The sequence below is a fragment of the Myotis brandtii genome, unplaced genomic scaffold, assembly GCF_000412655.1.
Source record: "Myotis brandtii unplaced genomic scaffold, ASM41265v1 scaffold467, whole genome shotgun sequence".
NCBI lineage: Eukaryota > Metazoa > Chordata > Mammalia > Chiroptera > Vespertilionidae > Myotis > Myotis brandtii.
In genome coordinates, this window is record NW_005367844.1 from 158,989 (window position 1) to 170,612 (window position 11,624).

Consider the following 11,624-nt stretch of genomic DNA (forward strand, 5'->3'; position numbering starts at 1 on the left):
AGGATAGTAAAATATTTCACTTCTAGGTGCTGGGGGTGAGTGAACAGTTATTTATTTTAATATGAAACAAGAGTTTGAATGGATATCTTCACAGGGATTGGGTTTTATTGGAGAAATTTATTGCCTGGGGCTTTCTGTTGTTTTCAGTCTGACTTCCCAGCTCTCTGTACCATTGTTTTAAAGTACATCTCCTTCCCCTTTTATTGGAAGGGAAACTACAATCCTCCTCATTTCCGATTATTCTTTTCATGCAGTCTGTTTTGCTCAAAGGACAAATTCTTTTCACAACTGTTGTAATTATTTTCCTATAGAGGGCCATTTTAATGGCCACATTGTTTAGCTAAGCCCTATTGTCTTGGTGTCCTTCAACATTGTCAGTTGCTTTAAAATACAGGGGTGGGAGGGGGAGCTAATAAGCACATTGTTGTAATTGTTTTATATGTTTGAACTGTCTTATCAGAAAACAAGGTTATGAATTCATCTGTTGAGACACAAAAATAAAATACTTTCCTAAAAAATTATATTTAGTTTTGAATGTTCTAGAACACTATTTTTTCATCTTTTTAATGTTTCATTAATAGTGTTGCATTATTAATCATATAAGAAAAAGTTTAGCCTTCTCTTATATTCACTGGTATGGCTCAGTTCTTTATTATATATCCTTGGAAAACAATAAAATGAAACTGTTCCAGGTTTAGAATTGAAAGAAATGAAGAGCCCATTCTGAGGGATCTGCATTTAAGGAATTATACAAGCAGATGGGTATAAAAAAATAGGCCATCCAAGGTATATTTCATTTTTGTTTTGTGTTTTTTTTTTCAGCAAAAAAAAAAAAAATGTCATTGCAAGTGATGGGAAATAATCAGGAGATATTATTTTTCTCAGGAAATTTAAGAAATGGGATAAGGATAATCGAGCTTGACTAAAAACAAATCTCTAGCCAAGGTCTTACCATAGTAATTTAGAGAAACTGATTTTTTTTTAAGCCAAACATCATTTGTATCTTATCTTGGGTGCCATAACAAAATACCATAGACGGAGTGGCTTAAACGTCAGAAATTTGTCACATCCCTGGAAGCTGGAAGTCCAAACTCAAGATGTGAGCAGGGTCAGTGTCTGGGAGGGCTCTGCCCTGGGCTGCAGACAGCTACTTTCTCACTGTGTCCTCACATAGCCTTTCTTTGGTGCACTGCATGCGGGGAAAAGAAGATACTGCTTTCTTCTCTCTCTCTCTCTCTCTCTCTCTCTCTCCTATTTTTTAAATATATTTGTATTGAATTCAGAGAGGAAGGAAGTGGGAGAGAGAGATGGAAACATCAATGATGAGTGAGAAATGATGATTGGCTGTCTCCTGCACACCCTCTACTGGGGATCAAGCCCACAACCTGGGCATGTGCCCTGACTGGGAATCCAACTGTGACCTCCTAGTTAATAGGTTGATGCTCAACCACTGAGCCACATTAGCCAGGCTCTTTCTCTTTCTTTATAAGGCCACCAATCCTATCAGATTAGGACCCCACCCCCATGACCTCATTTAACCGTAATTTACTCCTAAAAGCCCTATCTCCAAATACAACACATTGTGGGATAGAGCTTCAACCTGTGAATTTGGGGGGAGAGGACACAGAAGAGTCCATAGCAGTTGGTTTTTGCATATTCATCAAAGTGCTACATCATCTTTATTTACCAATAGCATGTGAGACGGTATATGATATTGGGAAGGCGAGTTAGGGAAGTCAATATAAACAAGTAAGATAAATTGAGACAGGTTTCAATAAGGAGCAAAAACCCGGTCCTGGTTTCACTTGCTTTACTGCTCTTCCACTCTTCCAGACTCTGGCATAGTGGCACTACTTTGGGGGCAATTACGTATGATTTCATTCTATATCACCAAAGTCCTTAAAGAGCCACGCCTTTAGCTCATCATCCCCAGAGTTATGTTGTCATTTCTCAAAAACCTTAACTTCTTATTCAATAACATTAATTGACTTCTTTCTAGAACACCCATCCCTCATCTGATGCTCCTCTCAAACCTGCAGTTCTTGTTTGACTATGCCCTCTCCCCCACCCACTAGAGAAAACATTATACAGATTCTATTTTCAAGGGAAAAGATACAGCACTGTTCTTCTCAGGGTGAAATTGACTCACATTCCAGGTCAGCCGTCCCATTTTCAGTAGGCAGACTGGCTCACCCATGTTTGTGTTAAGACCATTTGCTTGAGCTGAAGAGTCCTACTGAATATGCTGGAGAGACCCAACTTGTTTGAAGAAGATAGCTGCCTAAATGAAAACTCGCTCAAGATGCCCACACGCTTCCCTGTAGCTATTGCTGCTGGCTTTGCAGATAGTGCAGAACCTGGTGCCAGGCTCAGTGTGATAAGCCAGCATTCGTCCACTTTACTCATGAGGTTCCCAGTGAACCAAAATGCTGCGTGGGAGGATGCATAGAATATAGAGTTCCCAAAACTTGGAGAAGTCAGGGAGAAAGAGAACAATTTTTTTCAAGATTCTATTTGTGTTTACAAGCTAGATTCCCTCACATGAAACACTGTGTTCTGAGCCTTTTATGAACACTGAACAGGTCCAGAGTCCTGGCCTATCTTGGCTGTGGCAATTTCCGAGGCTGCCATTTGAATTTCTAAACCCCTCACATCTGACCGTTTGGCTATGCTTCTCACACATTCCTCTTCCAAAGGCCCAGGACAAGATCCATGTCACTGAAGTAGTTAACAGGGGGTCATTTTATTTTATTTCTCCTAATTATAATATATGCTGGTTCATTGTAAGAAATCTGGGACATACAGAGAGGTTGAGAAAAAACCTTCTATGCCCACCTTTCAGAGGAAAATAGTTATTATTACAGTATAATCCCTTTTGATCTTTCAGAATAATAACCTAGTTTAAAAAATAGAGAGTTAAAATGATCCACTGCCACCATGACTCCTTCCTCTTCCACTCTTTCTTCTCCTCCTGAACTTCCTTCTTCTCTTTTCCCTACTTCTCTCCAGGAAACATTCCAGAAATAACCTGCCTACTTCCTCACCACTCTTCTCAGGACCTCGGAGAAGGGTTCCGGGAAAGTCCTCTGTAGTGACCATGATGGGAACTGTATCCTTAAACATTTAAAAAAAAAAATACTCTTACTCAGACCCTGTTCCTTTTTGAAATTTACATAAAGAAACTAGAGGCAATAATGGCTACCAATTAGCAGACACCGAAATTTTACAAAAACAAGCTCATTAATCTTCACGAAAGCCATAGAATTGAGCACCATCTTTATTATTTTATAGAATCCATCCACTTTCTACTCTGCCATGTTGTCTCTCAACTCGGAATCTTTTCTTAGAGCAAAACCTTAAGATCTATCATAAGGAGACTTCTGGATGCACGTGACATCCAGCTTCCAGCGCTTCCCTTACTATTTCTTCAGATTCTAATCTTGTCTGTGCTCCCCTCTCCCATACCCCAGCACCCACACATACACCATCCCCACCACCTGTATCCCTTATTCATTCCCTGTGTTCTTTGCAAAAACTTCCATCTGGTGAACACTCTTATTGCTAATGTGGATCTAACAAGGGATGCTCTGAAAATGCGATTGTAATTTGGTATTAATTGAAAACTAAATGATAGTTCAGTGTATGCTTTGTTTGCCTGATTGTAAAAGCTTACTGACTGTCTTAACATGCAAAGGGACATTTTGCTTCCTCTGAAGTTATCATCTAGTAACTGTGATCACAGCCACCACAGGGGAAAGGGTTGTTGCTCCTCCTCACCTTCAAAAATCTCCTGCCCTCATAATCAATAAAGTCCCCTTTTTATTGGCTCATTTGGGAAGTTGGTCATGTAATGCAAATACAACCAAATTGGCTGGTTGTTTGTGTTGTGTGTTTTTTCCTGACATATTTTTCTGGATGAGAATGGGATTTTCCTGGAATTGAAGTAAAACAGAAGATAAAACTAGACTGTGCCACCCACAGGGAGAGAAAACCCCATCTGCCCTTCCCAGGAAATCAACTCTGTGTGTCCTGCAGGACTCCTGTTCTCTTATAGAGAAGAGCCAGTCTTGGGGTAAGTGAAACACTGACTCATATTTGCCTAATTTGAGAACATTAGTATTGAGTCTGGCTGAAAACTTCTGCTCATTGGAAAAGGAGAGAGGTAGAGACAGCTGTCTCCACCTAGAGGTTAATGATGCAGAAGGACACCATGTGGCAACTCTGACCCAACAGCCCTCACAACCACCTCCCCCCCACCCCTCCTCGAGGATGAAAGCTCCTTCCGACTGCCAGTGGTTGCCTGCTGGTGTTGAGCGAGGCAGTCCAAGCACACCACTGGATGCTCATCTCACTCAGAAAAAGAGAAGAATGACAGAGTGATTTCAACACGGAAAGCGTAATGTATTATTTAGGTTTCCAATTAAAGGCCTGCATGTTAAGCAGGGACCCGGCCAACCATGCAAGGGTGCTTTCACAATCTTTGCAATGCAATGTGGATTACTTATGTGCCTTCTCATCTCCCTCATTTGCCATAGCATGCTTTCATCTGTCAGAGTTATTACATACATAGTACACTTCCCAAATTCCTTCTAATTTCACATGCACGTGAGTTGGTATATGGAGAAACCCAGAGAAAGGGTTCCATTCTTGGGTGCTTTCAGCGAGATTAGAAACAAGTGAGCTGGTATCTGGCCTCTTGGTAAATCATGCACGCAAGGATTTATTGAGTACCTACTCTGAGTCAGTGAATATGCTAGCCTCTGGGGGTCCTGCGTTAGACAAGACACCTGAAGAAGGAGGTACCAATCACTGCCTATTCTTTAGCTGCTGCTCTGCCTGGAAGCCCTTCATCCGGTTGCCTTTTATTCCCTTCTCTGTCAGTTTTGTAAGGTGGAAAGCGAGGTAGTTATATCAGCCCTGACACGAGAAGCCGGGCCAGGCACAGTGGCCTAGTGAGGAGAAGACCTCAGACAGGTGTTGCAGGCCAAAGGTTCAATTTTACTACCAAAGAGCAGCTCTATGGACAAAAATAAATTAATTTAATTTAATTAAATAAAAAATTAATAATAAAAAATAAAATAAAAGTCTTGTTACAGTGGACTGTCCAAAAGGAAAAGCCTTGGGATGGGGCTAATAGAGACACTTTCCATTTTAGAAATGTCATCAAGAAAAAGGAGGTAAAGTGCTATGGGAAAGTCTCTCCTCTGGCCTTGGAAATGCTTACAATGGTGGGGAAAGGTTGTGTCAATTCCCCTGTGGTGGAGGGACAGACTAATACAGAGTTTGGCATACAGTAAGTGCTCCATAAACGTCTGCCAGATAAATGGGTATACAACCTAAAAAAAGAACACACCAGGAAGAAGCATATTTATAAATAAGGAGCAGTACTTTATCTGCATGAAGCTCTGCAACCAATCATTTGCTTTTCTATTTGTGTTTATTTTTGTGTAGTTTTAATAACATAAATAATAAATGTTCATTATAAAACCATTAAAACAGATAAGAAATAGAAAACTTAAAATTTCTAATAATCTCAACATGAAGAGATAACAACCATTAACCTTTAGGTGGTTAAATCAACATGTACTGTTAATGGGTACAGGCTGTTTGACCAACTTCTCTTTCACTTAGCATTTTATTAGGAATCTCCATCTGAAGTGGCTGCACAGAATTCCATTGTTTAATTGTACTATAATTATCTGATGCCACATTTTTGGATATCTAAGATGTTCCTAATTTTTCTTATTATAAATGACTGTGTAGTGGATAGCTTTGAAGATAAATTGTTACTCGTGTTCATAATTACCTCCATAAGCTAAATTATCTGAAGTGGAATTGTTGAGTCAAAAATTAATGCAACTTTTTGAGGTTTTTGATAAATAGTAATCCCAGTTTACAGTTTGAGCCATAGGGTAGACAGGGTTATTTCCCCTGAACCCTCATGAACCACTCTAGCTTTCGATAAAAGCATGTATAATAAAGACTGTCACCTGTGGTGTAGTACACTCAGATCTCATCTGACCTCACATCATTGTCTTCCAATAACACCAAACTCTTTGCCTGTAATATTTTTCATCATCCTGTGCAATTTCCTCTCAAGTTCTTATATTAAGAGTCATGTGCCTAACAGGGCCTTTTGAGTTTAATAACTTGTATTCACTTGACTGCAGGTAAGAACATGCACTCATTCATTCATCCAATAAATACATAGTGAATACTTTGAATGCACCAGACACTCTTCAGACCATGCTAGAAGATATAAAAGACCAGATATAAAACCCCAAATCACAAGAGAACATATTTTGATAGATAATGGAGAAAACATTCAAATAAATATACAATATAATATCAAGTAGCCATAAGTGCTATCTGATGTTCTAGATAAGGTAGTCAGAGAAGTCCTTTCTGAGGAGACACCTGGATAAAATGACCCATCAAACCATGCTTACATCTGGGGTAAGAGATGGTCAGGAAAACAAAAGGAGAGCATATGCAAAGGTCCTGCAAAGGAAGTGAATATGGCATGTTCAAAGAACAACGGGAATGCCAGTATAACCACAGCAAAGTAGAAAAGACAGATGGTGGTAAGGAATGAGGCTGAAGAAGGAACAAAATCAAGAAGGGCCTAGTAGACCACTCGGAGGACTTTGAATTTTCTTCTAAATGATGGGAAGCATTTGAGAGTTTTATGCAGGGGTGGAATGAGATCTGATTTACATTTTCTAAATCTCATGTGGATGGTTGAGTGGGGAATGGACTATGGGTGCAGAGTGAAAGTAGGAAGACGAGCTGAAATGATCTTGTAATAGTGTAGGCAACTAGGCATTTCAAGCTCCTGAATCCTGTTTTGGAAGGAGGCAAGAAATTTAAAAGTGATATGAATACTCATGGTTAAAAGCAGAATCCAATCATTACATTACCTGGCTCAGTGACTAAAGGATGCCCGGTCATTTCCACATTATCATTTCTACTATTTGTCAGATTGGTTTCCATGTGAAGGTGTCTGTAGAGCATGTAATGGGAATTGTTAGTGCACGAGAGAACTCTTTCAGCCTCGTCTGGTACATACCTGGACCACACTGTCACAAAAAGCCTCAACTACCAAGTCCTCTTAAGGTAGAGGTCACATTACTAGATGGGACTCAAGGAAATTCTGAGGTGCCCTTTCCCTGTGACTCTTGGCCAGTCTTGCCATTGACCATGCCACACTCTGAATTAAGAACTGGGCTGAAAGCAACAGCATTGCAAATATGAGCATTTAGTTATTGACCTATTTATAATCCAATGTCTATTCATAAATATTACAGAAGACCTAAATTGAAAGTTTGTTTCTAATATTTCACAGAATATTATTTAAGCTTTTGAGAGGGTAAAAGCACAAATAACTTTATCATTTTAAGGGACACTGAATTTTTTAAGAATATAAAAGCAGGGTATAGTGTTTTTCTTTTAAAATGACACACACAAATAAAAGGGTTTCCAAACCCACAAGGACATACACTCAGCAAAAGTCTGGGGAAAACCAAAATGTCTGTTTCCCTGTAAGTATGCCTTTTTATTTTGAAGCTTTTCCTTTTAATTCCCTCTGACATGAATGTGTAATGCTGAGAATCCATGCTAATGAAGAATGTGTCCACAAGATGTATAATGCATGCCTTTTAATTAGTTCTGCCGCTACAATTGATTAACATTTTGCCTGTGCAGTACTATTACAAAAATGAGCAGTGAAACACTGTGCGTATCTGGTCCCTGTAGGGGGAAAACACTGAACATTGCCATTGTGTACCATCTGCACCGTCAAAGCCAGCGTGCTCTTCCTATTGAAGGTCTGTGGGGAGGTGCTTTAAGCAGCCTGGAAAAAGCAGCAGAAATAAAAGACAAAATTAAAGGGCAAAAGGCCCAGAGGAGTGAATATGGGAAGTGTTATAAGAGGAGGGAAAGAGATCAAGACAAATAGAGTGTGAAAACCCCCATAACTCTATTTGGAATCTGGGGCAGATGGCGTAGATAGAAATAAAAACAGAGGAAAGAGAGATTGTGAATGCAAATTGAGTACATATATGTGTGTATCACCATATGTATATGCTCAGGGAAGCATGTGTGGGTGCATACATATATGTTATTATATGTGAAATGACAATGACAGATATTAACTATCTATAATAATAAAAGTGTAATATGCTAATTAGACCCGACGTCCTTCTGGGTGACCTTCCGGATGAAGCCGGGGCTGCGAGGGAAGCCCAGGTCCCGGGTGCCAGAGGGAAGCCGGTGCCAGCAGTCGGAAGAAGGAAGGCCTACCCTTGCATGAATTCCGTGCATCGGGCCTCTTGTAGAAACATAAGGCTCCAGAACAGCACAGAGCCTGCTCATTCAGTGACTTCCCCCGGGGCCAGAGCCACCTGATGCGGCATTTCCATCAACCACACATCCTTCATCACCTGCCCCAGGTGACAGGAAGGACCATTCATTGTTGGCCCCCAGGCACGTACAGGGTGTCCTATGTGTGAACCCTGTGCTGGGTGCTGCGGAGACAGTGCTAAAGAAAGAAAAATTCCTTGCTTCAAGTTGATTACAGTCCAGCGGGGAGAGATCAAGGCAACAGGGAGTTAGGGTGCTATGGCCTCACAACCCGAGAGCAAATGCATGCAGACTACTGGCACAACGCTTGGGCGATTTGCGGAAGGATTTCGGGAACAAGCGATTTCTGTCCTGAGACAATCATAGGAAAAGTGGGTGGGAAAAGGATGCTCCAGGTTTAAGGAACATTCTGTGCAAAGGATTTGAGAAAAGAAATGCAAATGGTCCAGGAGGATGGGGAGGGACCAGCGGGTTGGAAGACGGACGAGTGGCAAGGTCATTAGGTAGAGGCCAGGTCAGGAGGACCTCTGTTGGCAGAGCTGGTTTCAACAAAGTTTAGCAAATGTACTCACTTTAAGACTTCTTACAGACCATGCAGTACAATGAAGTATATTGTGAATTTCCAAGTGAGACAGTAGGCAGAATTCCTTAGTCTTCCCCCACTATGCTATTCTTTTTTTTTTTAGCAAAATACCCGCTCATATCTTAGGTACTTAACAAAAGGCCTGTTGGGCACAGTCTAGGCATCACTCCTAGATAAATACATGTGAACTCCACTTTGGATCTTCCATAACCTACCCCTCAGCCTACCCATTCAGATACTGTAAATTCATACTCACAACAGTCCTGCTATGTTCCTTTTTCCCTTTTATGATCATCTCACTTCTTTATTCTCCCTTACAGCAATTTCCAAACTCCTTTCAGATCTCCAGCTTTTCCCCATCACTCCTCTCTCTCAGCACTTTACAGAAATTAGAAGCCATCAAATGGAAACTGCTTTGTTTCCTGCTACCAAACTCTTACTACTCTCACATGAACACCCACCTCCTTCTTATCACAATAGAGGAACCTTCCATCGCCCTCTTCATTTAAATCTTACCCCTCTATTGGTTCAGTAAACACTATGAAGTGTCCTTTCTCACAAAAGCCTCCCATTAAAACAGCACTATCCATTAGCCCACATTCCTCTCTAGCAAGGAATCTCTCGCCTCCTCACAGAGTCCCTTAATTTGTTGCTGTCTCTTTGTCTCTGTTTCCTCACTTCCCACTCATTTCCCCACTTGCATTTATCCATGAAAACAGCCCTTGCTAAGGGCTGTCAATGCCTCTCTGAGACTAAATGGAAGGGACCTTTCACCGTGCTCAGCTTCCCTTCCTCTCACAAGAATTTACACTGTTGACCACACCTGTCCCTTAAAACACCTCTCCCTCGGCTTCCATGACAGTCTCTCCTGGTTTCCTCTTACCCGGTTTTCTCTGTGATCTCCTTATCAGCCTCCCACACAGATTTGTCCTCCTCCATCACACCGTTAAATGTTTCAGTTTCTCAAACTCAGCTCTTCAGTCCTCAGTCTAGTCTTCTCCTTGGATAAAGGCATCTGGTTCTGTCTTCAATTATCTTTTGAAAATCTCTTGAATTCCATAGACTCATCCCAGGCTTCATTGCCACCAATCTACCACCATTTTTTTTCATATTATTGTTGTGTTCCCCCAACCACTCTCCCTATATTCTCTTTGGCACTCTTACAACATGTTCTCCATGTCATAGCTAGAGTGGAAGTTTTATAGAGTAAATCTGATTATGTCGAACCTTTTCCCTTCTGTGCGTGCACATGCACACACGTGCACACACATTTAGAACATTTTTATAGCTTCCTATCATTCTTAGGATAGATATCAAATATACTTAACATGCTTTATGTTCTATATGCTCTGGGCCCTCCCTATATCGCCACCCTCATTTCACACTTCTCTTTCATTCACTCTCTATGCTTTGCTATGCTGTTGTTCACTGTTAGGTTTCTCAAACACAATCCTTTCTCCCACTTCAACTCTTTGCATGTTCTATTCTCTCTACCTGAAACACTCGTGCCCTCCCCTCCCTTTATCTATTAAATGTCTTCTCATGACTTAACTCTCAATTAATTGTAAATTATTGATAGAAGCCTTCTGTGACAACCAGGCACTCCATCCTAAACCCTGTTGGAAGCCAAAGGTCTTATTCTGTACCTCATCATTGACAAAATGGATGTAGTCCCAGCTGGGATAAAATATCTTGTAGAGTTGGAGTGATGTCTTGTAACACATGTATATGTCTGAACCAATGGCCAATATATCATCTTGTCTTTTCACCCACCACCACAATAAAACATATGGGAACCAAGCGGCAGAAGTATGGATGGTACTTCTTTTTTGGGGGGGAGGTGACAGGGGGGTGATGGTATTTCTTAGTGATATATCTATTGGTATTGATCCCATACTCAGGATTCCACTAGTCCATGGGCTTAATTCCTGTGGGAGGAACATTCCTACCAAGGCAAAGATATTTCCACTAAATGAAAACTTCAAAAATACAAGTTACAGCTACACCCTGCACTGCCCAGGTTCTGGAGACCTTGTATTTGAAAACTGAGTTTCAGTATGGACATTTGGGTACCTTGTGCAAATAAGAGGTCATAAGATTGTCAGAGGTGATTGACACTAACAATAACAGGAAGTGTTGTTGCTACACAAGGATTTTTGAAGCCAGAAGATACCTTAAACCACCTCCTGTATCACTCTGATAATGTTAAGGGCAGACTCTCTCAAACTACACATAGCTAGGACCACGAAAGCTTTGCCTTCTCAGGAAAAAAATTTCAGTTACCACACTATATGAATACTGGATAGAGGAAGGGAGACTGTGGAAGAATTAACAATGAAAATAGCAAAAGCAGCTGTGGCCTCATGACTCACTACAGACGTAAGCTGGGGTGTCTACTGGTGTGTCCTTGTTTGCTTTTCTTCCCTCTTCCTGTCCCTTAGTTCTTATATGAGGTATGTTGTGGTGGTTTCCTTTCCCATTTAGTCCCTAGGTTGCAGAATATTGAGATGGATTCATGACCAAACAAAGGAGAAAGAGGTATCACCCAGAAATCCTAGGTGCAAAGAACAGAGATACCCTACTCTCTCTGCGTGAGTTTTGGAGATGGACACTCTGGAACTTACCCATATATTCACTGATTCAACAATACACCTGAAATAAATCCAACCCTATTATGACA